Consider the following 24,687-nt stretch of genomic DNA (forward strand, 5'->3'; position numbering starts at 1 on the left):
GATAGCGATAGAAAGGATCACTTTCTGGCCAAGACTGTTTTTGAAAAATTGCAAAGAAGAAAGGAAGGGAAGGGGGGAAGTAAAGGAAGGAAGGAAGGAAGGAGTGAGTATATCTTGGGGACCTTTCTGAGTGCTCATTGGGGTCTCTTCAGACGAAAGCTCATCTTTGTGGAAAAAAACCAATTGAAGTGTTGCACAGACATCGGCTTCTCTCAGGCGATTAAGGGAAGACTTGCTCATCAGAGGCTGATTGCTGCCAGCATCTGTATTATGTAGATGAAATTAATCAAGGCTAAGGGTTAAAGTTTTTTCCATTTGTTCAGGTTTGGGCTTTTTTTCCTCCCTTTTTTTTTGAGAAATCAGCTAGAGTAGTTTGGCAGGGATGTAAATTGCTTTTAAACCTTGTTCTTTCTCTTCCCACCCAGCCCCTTTCTTCTCCATTCTTCCTTATCCTTTGGAAGTTTTAGAACAGGATCTGCAGTCTTAGAAACGAGGATCGTGGCATCACTGAGCCATTGTGAAACACGATTGCCACCTTCATGATGAGAAGCAGCTGGACGTTTGATGTGTCCGGTTACTACACTGTTCAGGTCACCAGTGCTTTTGTTTGGGAGAGAACAGTAGACAAAGTGTGGTTCTCCAGAAGATACTGGACTGCAACTTGCAGCATTCTTTACCAATGGCTAATAGGAAATGCATTGTAGAACATCTGGGGTGCCATGTTTCTCTCACCCCATTGTAGGAGAATGGGAGATACTGGGTAAATGTATGAAACTAGACATTTGCCCTATATGGAGTCACGGTGTTTGTCCTTCAGGCCTAGTATTGTCTCCTCTGACCAGCAGAGGTTAAAGGAGATTAAGATAATGCGGTTCCCACTACCGCCACCCAAAAACCCAAACTCTTAATAGATCTTAGCTTCATATAGCATCCTTAAATACAGCAAGGATAACAGGTGGAATTTTAAGAAATCCAGAAAAACCAGAAATGAGAATTACCAAAATATACCTGGTTCGAAAAAGAAAAAGAAACCTCTTTCCACAAATCAACCTGAACTGCCAAAGGAATTTTTGTGCATTGTGTTCGTTACACTCTTAAATCAAGTCTTTTTATAGCAGGATTGTATTAAGTTTTTATAGGATTAGTCATTCTACTACATTTTTAAGCGGGTACCTTTAAGGGGCATTAGTATTTGATTTGTACCTGAGGTCGCTGCGATCAACGGAAGTGTAAATCAAACATGTAAGCCATTTTGTCTGCCAGCTCTTGGCTTATTTTCCCATAGTCAGGCTCTTCCGCAGTTCAGATGGGTTTGTAATTGTAATCTTTAATAATGGTGAACACATTTTAATTAGTATTTGCTTTTGTTGAAGGTGACACCAAGGTTACATGAGTGATCTTTTGTTATTTGGCAAATCGGGCTGAATGGCATGGTGTTTTATCTCGGATGTATGAGAACTGTGTGACTCTATTACAGTGCACTCCTTTGTATTTCTACTCAGAAGGAAAACCCATTGGTTGCACCCAAGAAGACCAAATCTGGTGAAACTCATCTGCTTATACACGAATGTTCGGTTCAGTTCATCTTTATTACACTCATAAACCAACACAAACATGAATGTTTTTTGGTTATATAGGAAGCCACCCATGTTAATTTGCCTGAAAGTGGCTACCGTGTGTTCCTCTGTTGTCCAAAAATGCATTTTATGGATCATTATATGTTTGTCTAGTGTTGTAGTAGGACTTAGGAAGAGCAGGTTTTGAATCACCAATAGATAAGCCATGAAAACCCACCGGGCGACCATGGGTAAGTCACACTCTCCCAGCCTCAGAGAAAGACGACGGCAAACTCCATCTGAACAAACCTTTGGCAAGAAACCTCTGTGATAAGTTCCTCTTAGGATTTGAAAAATACTTGTAGTTATGCAACAACAGCCACAACTGGCATCTTTTTCTAGTTTTGTTGTCGGGATTAGCGCCCTGCTTTTTGTTTTCTTAATCTCAACAAGAAGGTAGAAGCTAAGGTCTATCAAAGTCCTTCAGTCTCTGATGCCAGGACAACCAGTTTCTTTCTGGCTGTAGTTTTCCATGCCACCCAGAACTTACTGCAGAGGATTCCCCAAACCAGAACAGGTTTTTTGGGGAGCATGTGAAGCTGCTGGGAGGAGTTTGTACTTGTTGTTCACTATTCACTCAGGTTGACCTCCACTTATGGTGACCCTATGGATGAGACCTCTCTAAGACCCCCTGTCCTCCAGTGCTCTGCTTAGGCCCTTACATTCAGGCCCGAGGCCTCCCTAATGGGGTCAATCCATTTGGCATATGGACTTCCTCTCTTTCTGCTGCCTTCAACCTTTCCTAGCGTTATTCTCTTTTCTAAGGAGTCATGCCTTCTCATGATGTGCCCAAAGTACGACAGCCTCAATGTCATCATCTTGGCTTCCAATAGAGATTTCAGGCTTGATCGGTTCATGGACACATTGGTCTTTTTGGCTATCCACAGTATCTTCGGCACTCTTTTCCAGCACCACATCTTAAATGAATTGATTTTCTTTTTATTCGCTTTCTTTGCTGCCCAGCTCTCACAAACCTGCATGGTAATAGGAAATACAACAGTTTGTGCCATTCTGACATGAGCGCTCAGTTGTATATCTTTGCTCTTTAGGATCTTGTCTAGTTCTTTCTTAGCTGCCTTCCCCATTCCTAGTCTTCTGATTTCTTGACTGCAGTCTCCATTCTAAACAATGTTTGATCCAAGATACGGGATTTTAAAAACTATTTCGATCTCCACTTTGTTCAGGATGGATTCATGTAGGTATTCCATGGTCATTATTTTTGTTCTCTTTATGTTCAGCAGTTAACTCTGCTGGGAGGTTACCAATTTGGAGATAGGAGCACAGGATCAGGTAGAAGCATATTACTGGTTCCCAACTGGAGACTTTCTAAAGAGCCAATTTCTTGAAATTCAAATAGACTGCAAGAATGTCCTCTAACCAATTCAGAGACGGGGCCTTAAACAACTGGAGTGAAATGCATGTTTTTAGCAGAGGCCAGAAATGTTGCGAACGGCATTATTATACTTTATGGAAGTATGAATCCCCATACTTTAAATTCCTGCCAAGTTTTAGTTCTACATTAACAGAATCACAGTATCGGAAGAGGTACCTAAAGGCTGTTGGGTCCAACCTTCTGCTTAAAGCAGAAATTCCAGCTAAAGCATCGTGGGCAAGTAGATGTCCAGCCTCTTTTTAAAGATGTCCAAAGAAAGGGGTTGTTGTTGTTGCAGACTTATCCATTGTGAGCAAGAAGAACCCATCGTTACAAGTGAATCTCTTTTTTGAAGGTGCTCACTGCTAAGCTACCTTTAAAATATTGGCACCAAGGTGATTCTCTGTTCCCTCTCTGTCTTTTCTGTTCTGCTGCAGAGCGCCAGGATTTCTGTTACAAGTTCACTTTTCCCATTAGGCAACTTGTGTTTTTCATCCGCCGCACAGTTGTATCCTGAATGCAAAGCACAATAGATTATGAAATGTAACTTGGCATTGTATATATAGATTGTGACTTCTCCTCTCTTCCTTCCCCCCACCCGACTCTTATACATTTTAGAAGATACAAGCACCCATGAAGGATGAAATGTCAAAAAGTAGAGATTAGGTGAATGAAGCAGAATATTTCCCACTAATATCTATCTAACTATCTGTATATTTATGATCTGCATGGAGGGAAGGCACTCTGAGGAACATTTTTAGCTTTGGGTCTAATTAGTTTCCTCTGAAGTTTCAATTAATTTTGGCAATTTGTGATGCAGATTAAAGCACTTTACACCTTTTGAGTTCTCCCGACAAGCCCTGTCAAATTGAAGTGCCTGGGAAGAGAAGGCCATGTGAATGTCATGCTTTACAGGGAAGCAACTCCACAGATTCCCAAGTTTTCCCACCCCTGTGCCCTTCAGGCTCAAAAGTCCTTGAGGATCTCTCTTTCATTCTCTCTCTCATTCTTTTCTGGTTAGTCAGATCTTACAAGTAGTTTGAATCTGAATCTTAAGCAGACTTGAAGTCATCCCAGTTCTGTGAATGCCAGCAAATGAACTGGAGTGTGTGAATTTGTTGTTAGCTACCCTTGAGTCGACCTCGATTTATGGTGACACTGTGGATGAGATATCTCCAAGCTCCCTTGTCGTTCACTGCTTTGCTTAAGTCTTGTAGATTCAGACCCATGATCTCACTGATTCAGTCTATCCATCTAGTCTATGCTCTTCCTCTCTTTCTTCTACCCTCTACTTTTCCTAGCATTATTGCCGTTTCTGATGAATCTTCTCATGATGGGACCAAAGTATGACAGCCTCAGTTTCATCATCTTGACTTCCAGGGAGAGTTCAGGCTTGATCTTTTCAAGGAACCATTTGCTTATCTTTTTTGCTGTCCACAGTATACACAGTGCTATATATCACGCCCTTCTCCCAGGACTGGGACTCAGGGCGGCTTACAACATTAAAAACAGTACGTAGACAGATCTTGAAGCACCCTTGAGCACCACATCTCAAATGAGTTGATTTTCTGTTCATCTGCTTTCTTCACTGTCCAACTCTCTCATCCATCCATGGTGATGGGGAATACGATGGCTTGGACAATTCTTGTCTTTCATGCTCAATTTATATCTTTACTCTTTATGACCTTGTCTAGTTCTTTCATCACTGCCCTTTCCATTCCTAGTCTTCTTATTGCTATTGCTATGTTTATTGCTGTTATTATTCCTTGACTGCCATCTCCATTCTGATCAATATTTGATCCATTGTCGGGAGAACTGAAGTGAATGGCAAGAATATAATCTCCTTTGGAAGCACTAATTTACCCCCAGCTCTCGCATCCATCTAGCTTTTATGGTGAGCAGAAATAGTTACACTTGTGTAATTTTGTAAGTTCTTTGGCATTGTTTTCCTTTCCTTCATCCTTTCGATCCCTTGTTACATGCCCCTAAGTTTTACCCTCGACCTATCCATGGGTCATATCAAAATCCATAATTTTGGTCCTCGACTTATACATGAGGTCGACTTATTGTTGAATATGTACAGTAATTGGATAAATTTGTTTAAAATCTTGGTCAGGCTGGATGTCTTTTCCATCCCTGTTGTGAGCAATCTCAGAGGTTGGCATTGCCATACCTTCCACCTTCCCGATTTGGCAGGGACAGTTTATTCTCTCCCTTCCACATTTGTCCTCCACTTGCTTCAGTTATTGCAAACTGAGTTCACAGTGCAAAAGCTTAACTTACTGGAGGGGCAGAAACTTGCCCTTCCCAGTAGGCTCAAGCAAAAGCAAACTGCTGCAGCCTCTTGTCGCTTATGCGTTCTTCCTCCGTAATAACTTTTTCGCCGTTTTGGCCACACTCCAATGTTGCTTGGACACGCGCCCATCCCAGTTTTCCTCTGTGAAACGTTGGGAAGTGGAAGAAGGAGGGCGATGACATCTGCTTAAGCCCGATACGGTGGAAAGAATCGCTAAGGCAACAAATCACTTGTATTCTCCGAAGGAGGGGAACATGTATAACGAAGCAATTGAACTGTCTTTTCAGGAAAACACAGATTGCCATGGTGAGACTTAATTTTGTGCTTTATTTTTTTTCCGCCAAAGAGCTGCCTTCTGGAACAATTTCCTCCCTTGCCATGCATCTCCAAACATTAAAAACCCTGTTGCCGTGCATTTCCTTGTCATTACCAATATTTCTTTGACCAAAGCCACTGAAGCAAAGTGATCCCCCCCTCTTTTTACCTTCCTACCTGAAAAGAAGCTGCTTTTCTTCCTTCCTTGTCTTCTTTTCCCCTTCCAGACATTGCATATCAAATTGCATTTTTTTACCAAGAATAATTGCCTTTCCCCTTGTCCCCCCCCCCCCTTCTTTCCCTATGACACCAAATGCTTGGCCCCATATTAAATCAAACGCTGGCATGCAAAAGGCCCCTGACAGGCCTGCAAATGGTTTAGTTACAAGGCTGCCTCAGCCAGTTCTTATTTGTAAATGACAATTTTCTACAGCAAAATATATGCTTGGACTTCAATTGTAGAGCCGTGGATTGCAGCCAGAAGAGGAATAATTGAATTTTAATGCTACTCGGTTTTAAAGGTGATTTTATTTAAAAGGGAGCGAATTAAGTTGCTGAAAGATGGCGAGGATGAGAGTCCAGGGGGCCAGTATCCACCCTAGCCATCTTTCAGTAGGGTTTGAAATTTGTTCCATAATAAGCCTAGAGGTCTTTTGGGGGGTGGGATAATAAGGAGGGTCCAAGCACAGTGCAGATCGAAAGATACTTTAAAAACGGATCTCCATCTCAGGTTTTAGGGTGCTTCTTGCAGGTGAAGCCATCACCTCATGATCTCAGGTGGGTCTTCCCCACTTCAGTCAGAGATAGAAGGCATGTGGACTTGGGTATCTTGCTTCTTCTTGGCCTCCAGATCAGCTTGGATGTTGCAAGCATGAACATTTCCTCCTGTACTTTCTGTCTAGTGGGGCACACATTGTCCTGTTACTCAGATTCCAGTGTCAGTGTTATAATAGAAGCAAAATAGATGGTTACTTAATGAATCCTGCAACCGTTTCAGGAAAAACAGACGAAATCTTTAGACCTGTTGATGCAGGCAATGGTCCTGGGATAACAACTGCTGGGCTGGGTTTTGTGGAGTCAGGGTTTATCTCCGCCACCCATTTCCTCAAAGTTGAAAATGATGCATTAAAGCATGGTTGAAGGTGCCTATCTCATTCCACGGCTTTGTCTGGTAAGCAGGGTGTTTCAGTTTACCACACTGGATCCACTGAACAACCAAGCATTTTGTCCAGGATAGGTTAGATTTGGGGAGGGATCTTGAGAGAAAAGGGGCAAATTGAGTGATAAGGATCCTACTGTTGGAACTGCAGGGCCAACCTGGATCAAGGTTCATTCATAGCCTCCGTAAAAAGTAGAAGTGGCAGAGGAAAGAAGTTGGTGATGCCTGCCATGAGAAGCTCCTCTCTCGTTCTGTCATCTGTCTCCAGCTAAAGTGCTGAGAAGGTGAACTGGAGCCATGTGCTGAAAGGGTCTTTTTGAACGCTGAGAAGGTACTTCTTGAGTTGGACCCTCCCAATGGCAATTTGAGACATAAAGGAGACATGTAGACTTTTCATCTTGTGGCCAAAACCCACACTCTTATTCCTCAGGATGTGAATTTGACAGCACATGTTATGGTCCTTTCCTTGGACCAGTTAGAAGGCCGGAGAGCCAAAGAGGCTGAAGCTCTTGTGTGCAGGCTCGAAGGATTTCTTTTTCCCTTTGCCCTTGTGTATGCCCTTATTTGACTCAGCAAACAATATCCCCAGTTCAACTCAGGGAGCTGTGCAGGTCCCTGTTGTAAGGTGTTGCATGTTCAAGCTAATGTCTTCCAGCAGCGATGTTTGCAGCCAAAGAATAATTTCTCCCTTGTTGGCTTCTCTTCTCGAATGCCTCCCACTCTGCGCCGCCTAAGCCGCACACAAGACAATCTCACTAAAATTAGTTTTTAATTGATCCTCAGAGTCACAGAACGCTCCCGCACGCAGCGCAAGTCACAACACATTTGCTGCCACGGCCAAAAGCCACTCTGGGTTGTTTTTGACACCTGTTAAGATTTCCTTGTAAATCGTGTGTGATTTACGATGGATTCTTTATCACGCTTTCTACCTTCCACTGTTCCCCTGCCTCCCACGTTCACCAAAAAAAAAGCTAGAAAATCAAAACTTCCTTGAAGGTCTTGTTGTAGTCAAAGGTATGGGTTCTGAAAAGATGCAGAGCAGCATTTTAGAAGTTTCTAAAATGTAGAAGAACCAAACAGAGACCCAGCTTTTCAGCAGGGAAACGCCCTTTTATTGTAAATCACGGATCCCAGCTTAGTTCCTTTTTGATTGTTGCAAGCAATGTTCTGGGCTCCTCCATTGGTTCAGATTCTCAGTTGGATTTATCCAGTATTTTCTGTCTCCTGGGCGCTTTATAGTCTTGGTCCTTCAACCTGTGGAGGGCAATTTATGTTTGTCACGGAGGAAACTGAGACTGAGTGTTGGCAAAGCTATCAGGTCACATACAGAAGGATGAGAAGGTTGCATGGGTGCAACGTATGATCCTTTGGGGACTCAAACAGTTTTGGATTGGCCTAAATAACCTAAAGCAGTGATTCTCAATCTCTAGTCCTCCAGATGTTTTTGACTTCATCTCCCAGATTCCTTCATCGTTGGCCATGTTGGCAAAGGCTTCTGGGCGCTGAAGTTCAAAACAACTGGAGGATGAAAGATTGAGAACCTCAGACCTAAAGGTTCTTGGAAGCTAACCAAGATCAACCCTGGTTAGTACTTGGATGGGACATTGTCACTGAACACCAAGTACTGTAGGGTCTATTTCAGAGGAAGAGTTGCCTGCCATAAATCAAAGTTGCCATAAGTCGTAGAATTGCCATAAGTCAAAGTTGACTTGATGGCATTTAACAACAACCGAATTGCCTCTGCTCCCTTTGGAGGAGGCAAATAGTTGGTGCAGTGTTGTTATCTATAGCCATTTCCATTTACGTACAAGCAGCATGTTTCCAGATGCATCCCATGTTACCAGGAGATGTGTTTGGGGATCCCAGAAGTATCCCCATAATTGGGAATGTGTTGTCCCATCTCTGAACATGGTTGTTCTTCTGAAGAAGGGAAAGTGGTTATGTTGGGAAATGGAGCCATCCTGCAGTCTTAGAGGAGACTTGCCCCGTTCTTCTAGAGACGATTGTGCAAATGGTGAAGATGTAATTGTCTTTTGTAGGATTCTTTGAAGGCAGGATATGCATATTTCTGAATCATTAACTAATACATTTGTGTTATTTGGGGGTGTTGTGCCTCCACATTTAAACCAGAAGTAACCCTCCCCGGGTTAGCAGAAGTTTGGGCGACTTTCCATCCTGAGCTCTTTGGAAAAGGGCTGGAACGGAAACTGTTGGAGGTGGTCAGCGTCAGGGACTTATTGTGAAACAATGGTGGTCAGTCTGCAGGAAACGTTGGATGCTTGGCTGCCATTTATTTTTGTTTTATATGAGTGGAGAGAGAAAGCCTTCTCAAAATGAAAATGCTTATTAAAAGAAAATACCCAGTGGGCATTGGGGTTGGCGAATGCCTCAACCCAGCCATCAAAGCCCTCTTAACCAAACAGCGGTCCCTCGTATAATTGAATTGAATGTACATTCCTTTTCATGGAAAGGGGGAGATTTTTGTTAACTGGATTAAGGATAGCATCTGAAAACCATGTCTATGACAGGCATTGTTTTTGAATAATCTGGACTAATGCTCTTTTCTCTCGTTCTTTTTTTCTAATTTCTTACAGATGGTCACAAGAACAAAGAAAATATTTGTAGGTGGATTATCGGCTAATACGGTAGTGGAAGACGTAAAGCAATACTTTGAACAGTTTGGCAAGGTAAGGTCTACTGTGGATCAACGCAGCATACTCTGAATTCTTTGTACGATGGCATTTTGGAAATCTGAATACATACTGCAGCTGTGGTCTCTTGTGAAGGTGAATGGTTGTTATACAGACTTGTGTGCCTGGTATTTCTCTGCCTTGGGTATCTTTTTATCCAGAAATTGCATATAAGTGTGTGGCATGTGTTTATGGTGTATAGGATATGTGTGTGTGTGAGAGAGTTTGGCAGTATATTACCAGTGAGTAGATCAACAAAAACACTCTTTGCTGAAGAACATTGTGCTTTTTGCAAAGCAGTGTTCCTTGTGCCAGCCATCAAATCAGCATGTTGTTAAGTAATATAGTGTTCCCGCATCAGAATCACTGATGATGTGCTCTTATTTTGTCTAAGGTAAGGTTTGGATTTTGATGGTCTTTAGTCGTGATTTGGGGAGGGAGAAGGGAACAAAAATGTGTGTGTTACATTAGGAGATGCAGAAACTGGAGTGTGTGTTCAACACTACAATGTCTACTTTCATTTTAAAATATCCAGTGAAGGTTTCTGGAACATAACCGTCGTGGAAAACGCAGAAGGCTATGTGAAGAAGAGAAAGTTTAACAATAAATTCCCCTTTTTCCTAGAGTAGACATCTAGTAGGGTAGATTTTAGAAGGCACATCTAGTGTGATCCTTTTTGGGAGCGACCTACATGTGCGCTCCGTTGTGTGGCTGGTTGTGTGTTAGCCCCTTCATAAGAGTGAAAGGGTCACCTTGTGACTCTCTTGGGCTTACTACTGTCTTAAAAGAAGGATGGCACCTCCTGGCAAAGGCACAAAAGTTTATGTAGAGTTGTGCCCTTCTTCCCTTTGTAAACAGTAGTACATTTATACCACATCCTGATGTTATTATGGTTTATGTGGTACCACCAGTGCCATTCAGAGACATGGACATGCAAGCCATGACAATATATGATGTAGTTTCTGATGGGAAGAATTGGACATGGGGCTGCTGGTTTTGGTGGCAGCCCTATGTGGCTTATAAACCATTCTCCTACCCCTTGTAAGTACACTTCTGTGGTGGCCTGTTTCTAGAGGTTGCAAAATTAATTTTTTTTGGATTACAGCTTCCATAATCCTCTTCCTGTGCTGTTTTAGAGTCCAGAAAACAAACTTTTTCCAGGCTCCTCAAATTCTCTCCCCCCAAGCTGATCCACAAATGGCAGGAAAGTGACCCTTCTTGCACTGTGCTTTTTCTGCCTTTAATAAACGTGGAATAGGTGACAAGAGGCATTATGTAGAGCCTCTTGTGGTTGCAAATTACCCCAGTGATGTCTTTATCTTTTTACATGATGTGCTTAAAGAGGAATTTCTTTGTGTAGCTTTGTTTCAAGTGGTACCACACTCCGGCATGCATGTTTTATCCAAAATATATATATCCATTCAGGCCTAAACCACTTGCTAGTCCCAACTACAGTTGTATCAAGTTAGCAAATCAACATTTATATAAGTTCCCATTGATTCTGCCCTAGTTGGGCTTGACACTTTGATGGACGTTCTGAGAAGCTGTTGCGTCACCAATCCCAGCGGATAAACTCACCTTTAGAGAAATCAAGTGTTTCTCCCATTCTGCTGATCCTTATCCAGCAATCCTCCGGTTCAAGTTATAAATCCATCGAGGTTATGCTGCTATTGTTTGCTTCTTTAGTTTTGGTCTTACAATAGATACTGATATAAGAACGCAACCATATCTTGAACTCTGATCAGTTTGACATCTCCATTAAAATATATAAACCGTGGAGGTGGTGACCCTTGAGTATGTTTGAAGCTTGGATTGATTTCCATCAGAGGTGGCTCCGCCAAAGATGGTGGCTTTGCAATGCTGTGGAGGGCAACTGGGCAGGAAGAAACTACAGATCTGAACTAGAGATAGGAGCTTCCATATGCCATGTTGGCCTATTCACATATTACTACAGGTTGGTTCTCCCTTTTCATCATCAAGTTTATCTGTCCGTGGCACAACATCCATTACAATATGTTGCAAAACGACACAAGAAAACATTCTCCCTGATCCAAAACGCTTGGGATCAGAAGTGGTTTGGATTTTGGATCTTTTTCAAATGTAGGAATATTTGCCATATACGTAAAGGAGAGATCTTGGAGATGGGACCCAAGTATAAATTGTGTTCCACGTACACTTTATACACATAGGTTGGAGGCCATTTTATACACAATATTTTTAATAACATTGTGCATGAAACAAAGTTGGTGTCCATTGAACCATGAGAAAGAAAAGGTGTCACCGTCTCAGCCATCTGTGAAGAAAGTGTTGGATTTTAAAACATTGCTGAATTCCAGATAAGCGAAAGTCAACCTGTAGTGTACTTCGTATGGCATTTTAATATGTAAGCCGCTTCGGTTGTTTTGCAACAGAGAAGCGGGATATAAATAAAGTTTTATATTATTATTATTATTATTATTATTATTATTATTATTATTATTAGTGTGCTCTTAGCTTAGGTTAGTTTGTTAGGGACTTGTGCTTATGGATAGACTTTGCCTCATATGAACAAGTGCTAAAGTGGCACCATTTTGATTTTACTCACATACTAAAACATCTCACCAAATAAAATGTCTTGGACCAGCTCTGATTTCAGTGGTGACTTTACAAATGGCTGATGGTGTCATTGCTATGTTTAATATCACTTTAGGAAGGTTTATTTATTGACTGCGAGTGAGTGGGTTTGGTAAGTCGCCTCATCTCTGACAAAGGCTTTTCGGTCCACGTTTCTGCTTGCGTCATCCGTCCTGGCGGCGTTTTACTGAAGGAAGCTTCCACCGATCGCATCCTGTATTTTTAGGGTTGCCTTTGAAAGCCTTGTTTTTGTGTACACCTTCCTCTTTTGTGGCAAGGGGACGTCTAAATAGTTATTGTGCTGGATTGATAGTTGTTTTGCAAAACCGTTCATTTTATTTCCTTCAATGATAATCTTCGATTCCGGCAGGATGATGTTTACAGCCTGCTGAGCCCTTTATTAAAGGATTATGGCAGCGTTTGAATGTTTCTTCCCTAGTTATTGTCAAATCTGCCAAACTCCTCCGTCTAGTTTTGAAGTTAATAACAGTTTTGCCGCGTGCATGTTTCTGTGTTTCTTGCATGCACCCTTGAGGAATCATTTTTTTTTGCGTTTTGTTTTGTTTTGCCATCTGGTGGCTTCATGCTGAGTCTGAAAAATAGACAACCAAGCTGAGATCATCCAAGCGATTTAGTAGGTCTTGGTGCCTCTTTGGAGAGCCCTCCGCCTCGTCTCTCTCCTTCTTTGCCTTCTTGAAAATTGTGTCGTCTTGTTTAAAAAAGAAGTTATTGCTTAATGTTGCCACCCTTAAATGGAATACATCCCAGAACAATAGATGCCTTTTAATCTCAATTTTCAGGGCAGCGTTCAACTTTGTAATAAAAAGCAGGTCTGTCACGGGCCGCCCAAATCCTCGCTGATAACATTGTGTGCGAAGTCGAAGGCTTTCATGGCCGGCATCCATCGTTTTTGGTGGGTTTTTTGGGTTCTGTGGCCATGTTCTAGAAGAGTTTGTTCCCGATGTTTCACCAACATCTGGGGCTGGCGTCTTCCGAGAAATTGCCAGCCACAGATGCTGGCGAAACGTCAGGGATAAACTCTTCTAGAACATGGCCACAGAGCCCCGAAAAACCCACAAAAAACTAACATGGGCCTGTTACAGACTGCCAAAATAAAGCTGCTTGGGGTCTCTTTGGAGGTATGCTGTGTAAATGATGCATGCATCAGAAGAATCCGGAAGCTGCACCAAAGCTGCACTCCAGTGCTTAGGAATGGAGTGAGGCTTTGGCGTGACCTCCGGACTCTTAGGACCCATGCATCATTTAAACAGCATACCTCCAAAGAGACCCAAAGCAGCTTTATTTTGGCAGTCCGTAACAGGTCATGGTGTGCGTTTCATAGTTCCCAACATTTCACAGATGGAAATAGGGACACCTGTGGCCAAGCAGCATCCAAGTGTAGTCTGAATGGGAAAAGTTATTGAGAATGGACAAACAAGCTAGGAAAGGATACAGCATTTTACTTTTGCTTGACCCTACTGGAAAAGACAAGGTTACACACACACCGCCAACTGAGTACAAACCACTTTTGCACATTGAATTCAGTTTGCAGCAGTTGAAGTAAGGTGAGGACAAAAAGTGGAAGGAGAAGAGGGAAACGGGACATTTTAAAAGCAGATGAAAATGTGGGGTGGCAGAGGATTAGTTGGAACTGTCCCTGACAAACCAGATAGTTGGAGGGTATTTACCAGGCTTCGATTCCCACCTTGGCCACGAAATACATTGGGTGACTTTGAAGCATGTCACGTGCTCTCAGCCTTAGGGGAAGGCAATAGCAATAACCTCTGAATAACTCTTGCCAAGGAAACCCCATGATAAGGTTTAGAAATGAGTTGAAGGCAAACCACAACAAGAAATTTATGGGGCTTCTTTCTGGGTAGAGACGTATTTGCTGAAGATAAAGTGTTTCCTGTTGCATGTCGTGGGATCTAGGGCAGCATATGAGTAAAGAACAGGGCAAATGGTTGAATCTAAAGCAGTAAATGTATTTTAAACAGGCTGAAAACATGTTAAACACTTCAACAAGTTAAAAGAGCTGAAAGGTTAAAATCTTGTACACGTACATTTTGGAAGAAGTATATTAGCCGGCGGAGGGTTTAATAAAAAGTCACATTTTGACTTGGCACCAGAAACAAACCAATGTCAGCACCAGTTGGGTCTTGAAGGGGTACAAAAGGAGGGAAGGGCATCCTTCATACCCTTTAGAACAATGCAAACAGACATTCTAAAGCATACTTTAAAACTTAACACTGTAATGATACAAGTTAAATTGTGAGCTTGGCTATTTGTAGAAATGGCACATCCACCAGCATAACCAACGCTATAAAATGACACGTTAACTACATATTACTTATTCCATTTGAAAACATTCCAGTTTAATGCTCAAGGGATTAGTTCTTTCAGATTTCGGAGCGAGATTTATTTATTTCTGATCACCTGAGAAGACAGCCAATCATTCCTGCCAGACGTTTTGAACTCTAGAATACTTAAATGAGATGATTTAGACAAACTGCAGATGGCAATCAACATTTTACAAGCAGTATTATTCTTTCTCTGTATAAAGCAGAGGAAATACCACTTTATGACATTGGGTAGTACCCAGGTTTGAGCATTGGCTAGGGACCCTGGAGACCAGGGTCTGAATCCCCCGCCTGGCCATAGGGATGATCATGGGGAAGTCACACTCTCTCAGCCTCAGAAGAAGGCAAAGACAAACCCCATCTGAACAAATCCTGCAAAGAAAATGCCGTCATAAGTTGCCTTAGGGTCTCCATAAGTCAGTAACTACTTGAAGGCACGCAACAACAACGAAACACAAACTGATGCAACACCTTCTGGAAACAAACGTATGGTTATCACTGACTCACAAATTAAAAAACCAGTCAATGATGATTAACAACAGAAGAGTGGATGCTTAGCCTGGAGTACTCCTTGATCCATCTTTGTTGCTGGATTCCCAGTTGAATTCCATAGCTTGGAGTGCTTGGAGCCAGCTTTGACTGGACCACCAGTTGCAACCTTTCCGTATCAAGGATAATTTAACCACATAGAATGATAAAATCATAGATTTGGAAGAGAACCCAAGGGCCATCCAGTCCAACCCCCTTCTGCCATGCAGGAACAAGCAATTAAAGTATCCCTGGCAGATGGCCTTCCAGCCTCTGTTTAAAGGCCTCCAAAGCAGGAGACTCCACTACTCTCCAAGGCAACATCTTCCAGTGTCAAACAGCTCTTACGGCCAAGCCATTCTTAGTACTGTTGAGGTAGAATCTCTGTTCCTTTAGCTTGCATCCATTGTTCTGGGTCCTGTTCCATGGAGCAGCAGAAAACAAGCTTGCTCCCTCCTCAATATGACATCCCTTCAGATATTTAGACATAGCTGTCATGTCACCCCTTAATGCACTCTACCATGGGGCTGCCCTTGAAGATAACTTGTAGAAAATGTAGCAGTTAGACTTCTGAGAGGAAACCATATCACATACATTCTGAAGAAACTGCACTTGGTTGCCAATATGTTTTGGGTCTAAAACCCTCTAGATTACGACCTCTAAGTTGAAAATCTCCCTATTGATTGATATGAACTTTTGTCTTAAGTTCTAGTTATTAGAACCATAGAGTTGGAAGAGACCCAAAGGGCATCCAGTCCAATCCTTTGCCATGCAGGAAGATTCAAAGCACTCCTGACAGATGTCCATCAAGCCTCTGCTTCCGAACCTCCAAAGAAGGAGACTCCATCAGTCTCTGAAGCAGAACATTCCACTGTCAAACATCTCTAAATGTTAGGAGGTTCTTCCTAAGGTTTAGGTGGAATCTCATTTCCTGTACACTGAGTCCTTGTTATCCACTGGGGTTTGGTTCTGGGTTCTCCCATAACAAAATCTGTGGATGCTCAAGTTTCATTAAATACAATGGCATCGTAAAATGGTGTCCCTTATAGAAAATGGAAAATCAAAGTTTGAAATTGGAATGCATTAAACCTTGCATATGATATAGTACCTGAAGTAGTTTCGTTGACTTTAATGGGATGACTCTGGTTTCTTTGAGAGAAGAAGCCCAATGCATTTTGGGAAGGTCAGAAGATGGATTTGGGATTCCTTGGCTGTACAGTATTTGGGCTTTTTCACTTCTGTGGCTGTACAGAGAGAGCCAGTATGGTGTAGTGGTTTGAGTACAACCGTTCCTTGCTCAGCCATAGAGACACACTGGGCAAGTCACACACTCTCAGCCCCAGAAAACCCTATCATAGGGTCACCATAAATCAGAAGCAACTTGAAGGCACACAACAACACAGAATGTACTGAGGTACTCAGAATATTAATGAATCAAGGAGCGCACACAGGAATGCACATGCGTGTGAGAAAGAAAGTATGCATTTATTTAAAAGCCCTCATCCTCTTAACACTTGGTTAAACTTTCAAATAGATTGCCGTTGGATACACTTCTGCTAGGCCAGGGGGATTCTCCTTCTTTTAAAACCATAACTAGTGCGTGTAAAAGCAACTGATACTCCACCGCCACCCCGTCAGTCTTGTTGTAGGTACCACTTGCTTTCCCGAACCCCTGTGAAAATAACTCGGTCGTCCTTATTTCTGGAGAGCCTTGCAATTTATATACTTTATATGGGGAGCTGTGTAATTAGTTGAGAAGACGTATGCTTAGTCACTGGTTTATCTTAATCGGCTTTGGCTTTTCCCAACAACAAAGTGAGCTTATTTTGCTAAGCTGAAACAACTCTGCTCCCTTTGTTCCTGCCTTTTTATTGTCTCATGCCTTTCGTTCTGTTTCGCTGCCAAAAAGTTTTGTTTCATTAGGCTTACCAGTCATTTCCAATCCAGTGGGCTGCTACAATTGGGCCTTTATATACCTCCGCTGCCCTGTTTCCCACGTCCTTCTGGGTTTGTGTCAAGATGCAGCCGGCTTTGTGAAATGCGAATGTTTTATCCCCCCCCCCCCGCTATAAAAGTACGTCAAAGTTAGCTGGGATACTATACTAGGATATTTGGGTCAGAAATGCCATTTGGGGCACGCAGAGGTTAAGCCATTGCACGGTGGAGATGTAGCTGAGTTCTGGGTCGGTTGGGCTGATAGTTGTTTTGCTCCAGTCATGCAAAAATCTTCTTAGGGAAAGGCTGTGTTCAGCTTTTGCAGCTGTACTCTTCTGAATTACAAGGCTTATCGTATTATTTTTCACCATATGTAAGCAGGGTAGCGTGAATGTTAAAAGGTGCATTGTGGTGGCCTGAACTTTCAAGATCTGGGTGACTAAGAGACCGCAATGGATCTGCCAAGTTAGGACAGGAATGCAATTTCCCCCCCTCTGTGTGCAGAAAAACCCGAATCAGATCTATACCAACACAACAGTTACCGAAAAGACCAAGAACTGTGACTGCAATAGCATGTTAAGGGCTACTTAAGCAAGCATTTCAGACACACCCATGATAAATTGCCAGGCAAAGCATGTTAAGTTTGCTACATGTCTGCTTTCATTAGAAATAATCCTTAAGCAGGACGGGTTTTTCAGTGTCTGGCTGAGTGCTCTTAGGTGTTGCTTGTGCTCTGCCAGCAATAGCTTACTCTTCATTGGCTGTACAGGCTGAGTCTCTCTTATCTGGAATTCAGAAACCTGAAATACTCCAAAATTGTCCACATGGGTGACTGAGATAGTGACACCTTTGCTTTCTAATGCTTTAGCGTACACAAACTTTGTTTCGGGTCCAACGTTATTAAAAATACTATGTATAAAATTACCTTTGTAAGATGCATGTGAAGTATAAATGAATTTCATATTTAGACTTGGGTCCCATTCCAAGATATCTCATTAGGTAGATGCAAAAATCCAAAATCCCAAACACAATTGGTCCAAAGCAGTTTGGATAAGGGAGACTCGGCCTGTGTTAAATAAATCGGTATCCCGATACTGGTATTCTTGCTCTTTCAACAATGAGGTTATCTCAAGTTTGTTCTTATAACAACACTGCAGAGTAGGCTAAATGACAAAGTAAGTCATGAGAACTTGCACCTAGTTGTCACAAGTTGGTTCATTGTTTGCCACACTGGTAGTGCCCAATTCTCCTGAATTGCTTGAGAGATTATGTTGGATTTTTCTTCTTTCCTTAGATAGCATGCCCTTTTCAAATGCAGAGTCCTCCATTTTCTCTTGCACTATTCGGCGGAATAAGGGATACCCAATAGCAAGCATGGAGTAATGGTTTCAGTGGTCTGGGGGACCAGAATCTGAATCTCCTTATGTCCATTGAAGCACACTGAGTGACCATGGACAAGTCTTCTTCTCTCTGTCTCTGAGGAAAGCAATGGCAAACGCCCTCCAAACAAATCTTGGCCAAAAACAAGAGAGATAGCTATGCTTTAGGGTTGCCATACCATGGAGGTTCTACATAAATTCAACCTAGACAACGAGGAAACTGAAATAAAGAGTTCCTGTACCTTGGATCAAATGCTGATCAGAATGGAGACTGCAGTTAAAAAGTAAGAAGACAACTAGGGATGGAAAGGGCAGCTATGAAAGAACTAGACAAGGTCCTAAAGAGTAAAGGTACAACTGAACACTAAAGTCAGAATCGTCCAAGCCATTGTATTTCCCATCACCATGTACAGATGTGAGGGCTGGACAGTGAAGAAAGCAGATAGGAAGACAATTAATGTATTTGAGATGTGGCGCTGGAGAAGAGTGCTGAGGATGCAGCGGATGGGCAAAAAGACTGACAAATGGGTCCTAGAACAGTTCAATCCATAACTCTTCCTGGAAGCCAAGATGATTGAATTGAGGCGGTTGTACTTTGGCCACACCATGAGAAGCCAGGATTCATTGGGAAAGACAATAATGCTAGGAAAGATAGAGGGTAGTTGTTGGATTGTCCAACAAACACAGCAAAAGTGAAGCATCTGATGGCTCAAGTGAATGCAAGAGGAGAACATATTGCTCTTTGATGAAGTGTGAGAGAATATCAATAAAGAGATTAGGTCCCCAGGTGTTCTGCATCCAAATAGGTAAGAAACAAAGAGCACAGGGATTTTATATATGTGTGTGCGTTGTCACTTTTTGGCTGTTGCATTGGGTGCGCCTGGGTTTTATGTTGCAAGAACAGTATTACTGAATGGCAAGCAGGTTTCACGCTCCAAAGAAAATAAGGATGTACTAGCCTGGCGTTAATATTTTTAATACGTCACATATTTGCACAGTGGCCTGTTGAGTATAGTGGACATATTTGCATATGCATGCCCTTGTTTCGTAATTGTTAATAAGTCCTTAATTGTTGACAGCTATCTGCAAGACCCTGAAGTGTGGAAGAATGCCCCCGAAGCATGAGAAAAACCACAGCTATATAAGTTGCTTTCTTCAGCCCTTCCCTTTGGACAGCTGTGGAAATACCATCCCATCCAGCCAAGAAATTTTTGCCTTGGTGTGAATAAGTTAATGATCCATTGGAGTATTAAGCGCTCCAAAGGTTTATTTTTCCCTGAGGCCCCAGGGGCCTCTGAAGATGTCATTATAATAGGATGGTTAGCATGAGAAAAGAAGGCACTCTCTTCATCAGTTCATTTTGGGAGGATTTGGAGGCTTTGCCTTCAAAATGTCCTCCAAGCCTAGGTGGGTTATTTATCCTAGCCTATGCAGAAAACATGTACATTTCCTCAGCTAAAAAGGAATATATATATAGTCAGTAGAGTATGCTGTAGGGCGTTTTTGTTTTTTCCTCTAAATCACGCGACTCTTCCAAAGCCATTTTTCAAACGTTGACTTCTTGTTAGACAGGTACAATTTTCTGTGCCACTTTTCATGAGGCTCTGTTTTGTAAATTGGTTACAGTCGGAGAAATTGAAGGTCAGCTCTGGACGCCGTAATTTGAATATGTAATAACCGGAGTACCCAAAAGATTTTAATACACAACAGAGAAAATGTGTTTTTTGCCTGGCTGGGGCTAATCTCCCTAGCTGTCCGGAGACAATAACTTTTTCTTTATTGGCCCACTTCTTTCAAGGCAGGCAATGCAAATGTCTGGTTGTCTTTCAAGAGCAACCCAATTACCAATAGGCAGTTATTTACACAGGACTCTTACCTGCAGTTGCCTCCCAGGTTCCTTTCCAGAACCTGAAAGGCTTACTTTTGGAGGCCACAACTCCTAGATCCCAGCATAGCCATTGCCCAACAGGGCTAGCAAATTCTGAGAGCTGTGGTCCGGAAAGGTGACTTTGGCAAGCTCTCTCCTTTTTCCTTCCTCGGTGAAGCTCTCCAAGTAACATGGAGTCATTGGGTGCATCTATGCTGTAGAAATGATGCAGCTTGACACCACTTCACTGTGCAATTCTGGATTTGCAGTTTTGCAAGCCTTCTCTGCCAAAGAGTGCTGGGGGCTCCCCAAAACGACAAATCCCAGGATTGTGTGGGGTGGTTGAAGTGGTGTCAAACTTCAATAGTTTTTTGTGGGTTTTTCGAGCCATGTAGCTATGTTCTAGAAGTGTTTATTCCTAACGTTTCGCCAGCATCTGTGTCTGGCATCTTCGGAGATTTTTCTTTGAAGATGCCAGTGAAACGTCAGGAATAAACTCTTCTAGAACACGGACACATGGCCTGAAAACCCCACAAAAAACTATGGATGCCAGCCACGGAAGCCGTCGACTTCACATCAAACTGCAATGTTTCTAGATGCACCCTTTGAGAAATATTTTGGGGGGGATGAGAACGACTGCAGAAATGTGCCTTAAAGTTGCAGCGGGGCGAAGATGGAGGACTTCTGCATTGAACGTCCTGAGCAATGTCCACACCAGTTGTTGTTTTTTTCCTTGAAAAATGAGAAGAGAAAGATTCTTATCAGGTAATGCATTGTGTGGGATAATGCTGCAATACAACGTTGTTGTTGCCTTGCTGGAAAAAGAAAGAAAGTTAACATCCTGAGTAAAGTGCTTGTTACTGCTCCATTTTTTTAAAAACAAAAGTAGACCATTTTGACTCTTCCAAAGAAGAGTTGGCAGGGAAGTGTTTAAAATATCGGCGAGAGACGACTGTTCCTTGGCTGCAAGGAGAGGCGGTGGGGAAAGTGCTGTGTTGTGGGAAATGGGTATAATAATGACGCTTTTTCCTACATGCAAGCAAATGGCCTTAAATCGGTCACTTATGACCTCTTCAAGTGGCTTTATATACACCGTCGGAGATATTGTCTGAAGCTAGAAGGCTTTTAGGCAGTTGCAAACATTATCTCCTCTCCGGTGGCCCTGCGGTGTGTCAGCCACATTGCTCCATTTTTTGGTGGGGAGGTGGGCAGTTTAGACTTTCGGAAATTTCATCTCCTGTTTGAGTCATTTGTTGTGTCATTACGGGCAGTGTTTATCTGTTACTCTTCTGGTTCCACCAGAAAGTACTTAGGACAAGTTGTAGTGCGTGCTGAGTAGAAAGAGTAGAAGCAAACATGGGTACCTAGGCACTGGGTTTTCCTCCAGTGATCTCAAAGGTATAGCCATGTTAGTCTGTATAATCAGTGCGCAGAGAGATCTTGTCACACCTTTGAGACTCACTGAAAGAAAGAAATGGGCAGCAGGAGCTATCATAGACTTCACTCTGCTTCATCAGACGCATTGTAATACATCTGAGTAAGTAGATGGAAGTCTAGGAAAGCTCGTGCTGCCCATTTCTTTTGTTCAGTTAGTCTGAAAGGTGCTACAAGATCCCTCTACCTCCAGAGATCTGTTAGGCGAGATCTTGCAGGCATAGAGAAGACTGGTAAGGGACAAGAGTCTGCTTCTCTCTTGTCCTCTCTTTCTTGTTCCATTAACTGAACGCAAACTACTTTTACACTTTGAACTCATTTTGCAGAAGTCGAGGGTGAAGGGGGACAAAGTGGGAGGATCAGAGAGAAACTGGAACACTTAAAAGCAGATAAGGGATGAATAGGGACTGTTCTTTCCAAATCGAGACAGTTGGGAGGGTATGACATACTTGCCCTTTATGAAATACCTTCCTAACATGTCTTGTTCTGACATGGAAAACTATGTCGTTTATGTCACTAATATTCATTTCAGGTAAAAATGTCCTAATTTTGATTGTTAATCTTCTCAGAGCTATTGCCACCTGTCTGAGCAAGTGAACAAGGAGGAGAAGGAAGAAGACGTAGAGGAGAAGAAGAAGCCTCTTCTTATGTCTTCTCTTGGTCCAGTGGTCCCCAAACTGTGCTCTTTAAGGGATTTTGAACTTCAGCTCCCAGAATCCCAGACTACTGGCCAACGTGGCTGAGGCTGCTGGGAGCTGAAGTCCAGAATCCCTTAAAGCGCACAGCTTGGGCGAACCACTGTTTTGGTCCATGTGGCAGTGGCAAGGTGTGGCGTAAGGGAACCCCAAATTCTGGAACAAACATTGCTGCTGTCTGCCTAATGTCACAAGAGAAAGGCGTGGATAATTTCGTATACATTCTCACAAACGATTCATTGTACGTTTGTTAAAAAAAATATCAGTCTGCCGAAATGAGGACAAGGACAAAGTAGCTCAGGTAGAAAACCAATTTAGGTAATCTAAACAGAAGGCGGATTAGCTATCTCTTAATCTGAAACTAGTCCAGGACGCACGTGGTCGGGCTGGAGCGTACCGAGGCTTGCAACCTTTCCTGAAGTTATATTTGGGCTAAATAGTAATTAATGATGCATCTGGATCCCAGTGACTCAGAGAGCTCTCCTTTTCTGTGGTTAGGAAAGGGGTTGCAGCATTTTCACCAGTCAAATTCACATGAGAAGCGCTTTTAATGATCGGGAGGTAGGGTTGATGGACATATTTAGGGTTAATTGGCATATTTTTGTTGTATATAATTAACACAGCATATGTGGGGTTCCCCCCCCCCCCGACAAGTAAGTTACCTGACAGTTCCCCTTTCATTGCTCCCCACTATAGAAAAGTAGGATATACATGTTGGAGCCTGGATACTGTAGTAGTGTCTAAGAATGTGATTTGTTAGCCAAGATGCTCTTGGTTCAGGTCTTCTGAACCATGGACTTGAGAGAATTCAAAGATATAGCCGTGTTAGTCTATAGAATCAGTACGTAGAGAGATCTCGTAGCACCTTTGAGACTCACTGAAAGAAAGAAGTTTTATTATTATTATTACAGTTTATTTTTATAGCGCTGTAAACGTACACAAAGCATGAGCTTTCCTATACCTCAGTCTACTTTCTCAGATGCCTTTGGAGCCAAAATTGTAGATTTCGATGTGATCCGTGAATAACTTGATGGTAAAACTTAGGTGCATGCAACAGAGGAATCTAAATGATGAAGCAAAGGAAAACAATGCCAAGGAACCTGCAAAATTCTGTACGTTGGGCTTACCCTAAAGGCTGGATGGATGAGAGATTAAAGAGGGGTCAGTGCTTCCAGGACACATTACAGTTTTGTCTTTCACCAGGAATGGTTCCCTTTCTTATAAGAGTTAAAGTGCAGTATTTACATTGATCCATGGATACGTCAACCCAGGTTTTAGGATCAATTTTTTGACTAAAATTTCTAGACTTATACATGAGTATATACACTAAATGCCCTAAAGGCACTAGATCCCTTCTGATCTTGGAAGCTACACAGGGTTAGTACTTGGATGCAAAACTGCCAAGGTGCTCTACGTTATAATTCAGGGGAAGGAACTGGCAAAACTACGTCTGAATATTCCTTGCCGAAGAAAACCCTATGAAATTTACGGGGTCACCATAAGTTGACAGGCGACCTGAAGGCACAGACATACACATCTCATCTGGGATTGTGTTAGCATCTTCAAATTGCTGGCTGAAGAAGGGCCTGCGTGTCCTTAGGGTCCGAACGCCAGAGTTACTTGCTCTGTGCTTATTCAAAGCGAGGCCGCTGCCTTCCTCCATGAGTCGAAGATTTGCAGCTGGTTATTTCACAGGCCGCCCTGGCACTTGAAAGGATGGTTCCGCAGGTGAAACAATAACGCAGAGGCGAAAAAGGGAAATCTATTCCTGCTTGCAGGGCTTTTGATTTCAAAGCTACGCTGGCACTGTGAAGATCATGATTTTTTCCCCCTGTGAAACATGATGTTTATTTCAAAATAGACTTTGTAAACCCCTTGATCTTGGGATGAGCTGGAGCTAATAGGACTGTATCCATCGCCGGAGGCAAATGCTGTATTTCTCACATGCGACAGAATTTGCTGAAGGGTTGTGTTCTTAGTCGGTTCATCCTTTTCTTTCTGAGGGGCACAGGTGAGTTGCAAAGGACTGACCATCTTTCTGCAGTTGCTGGGCCTGATTCTTTGGGGACGCTTCACCACAGAGTCCTCCTTGAAACAAATGGTTTCCGGTGGTATCTGGACAGATATGCTTTTCACTTTGAACCAGGTTTTCACCTTGGCACAGATTTTGAGGCTTCCTGCTAAAATGAAGCATCTAACAGTGGTCCGTGACAAGTTCATGGTTAGCCTGAAGAGGGGAGTTCTGTAATTCTCATATCTATGCCACAGTCAATGTAAGAAGTTCTTTACAAACGTACATCGCTTTATAGTTGCTGCATCATGTAGCTTATGGCTGCCAACTTGGATGGCTTTCAAAGGGCAACCTTAGGGTTGCCACAAATCAGAGATGATGCGAATACATTCGTGGTGGAGGCTATGGCCTTGAATT

At 42.5% G+C, this 24,687-nt stretch overlaps 1 protein-coding gene across 12 annotated transcripts in view; it reads left to right on the forward strand.

Moving 5' to 3' along the window:
• LOC121917114 (RNA-binding protein Musashi homolog 2-like) overlaps positions 1 to 24,687 on the forward strand; it is a 911,933-nt gene that overhangs the window by 592,818 nt on the left and 294,428 nt on the right. Inside the window, exon 1 of one of the 12 annotated variants that reach the window (XM_042442810.1) lies at positions 9,353 to 9,445. The exons of the other annotated variants lie outside the window; for them this stretch is intronic. The gene's annotated coding sequence lies outside the window, so the exon portion shown is untranslated. Of the gene's footprint in view, positions 1 to 9,352; positions 9,446 to 24,687 lie in introns of those variants that run through there. 12 annotated transcript variants of the gene reach the window in all.

This window comes from Sceloporus undulatus, chromosome 11 (genome assembly GCF_019175285.1).
Source record: "Sceloporus undulatus isolate JIND9_A2432 ecotype Alabama chromosome 11, SceUnd_v1.1, whole genome shotgun sequence".
Lineage (NCBI taxonomy): Eukaryota > Metazoa > Chordata > Lepidosauria > Squamata > Phrynosomatidae > Sceloporus > Sceloporus undulatus.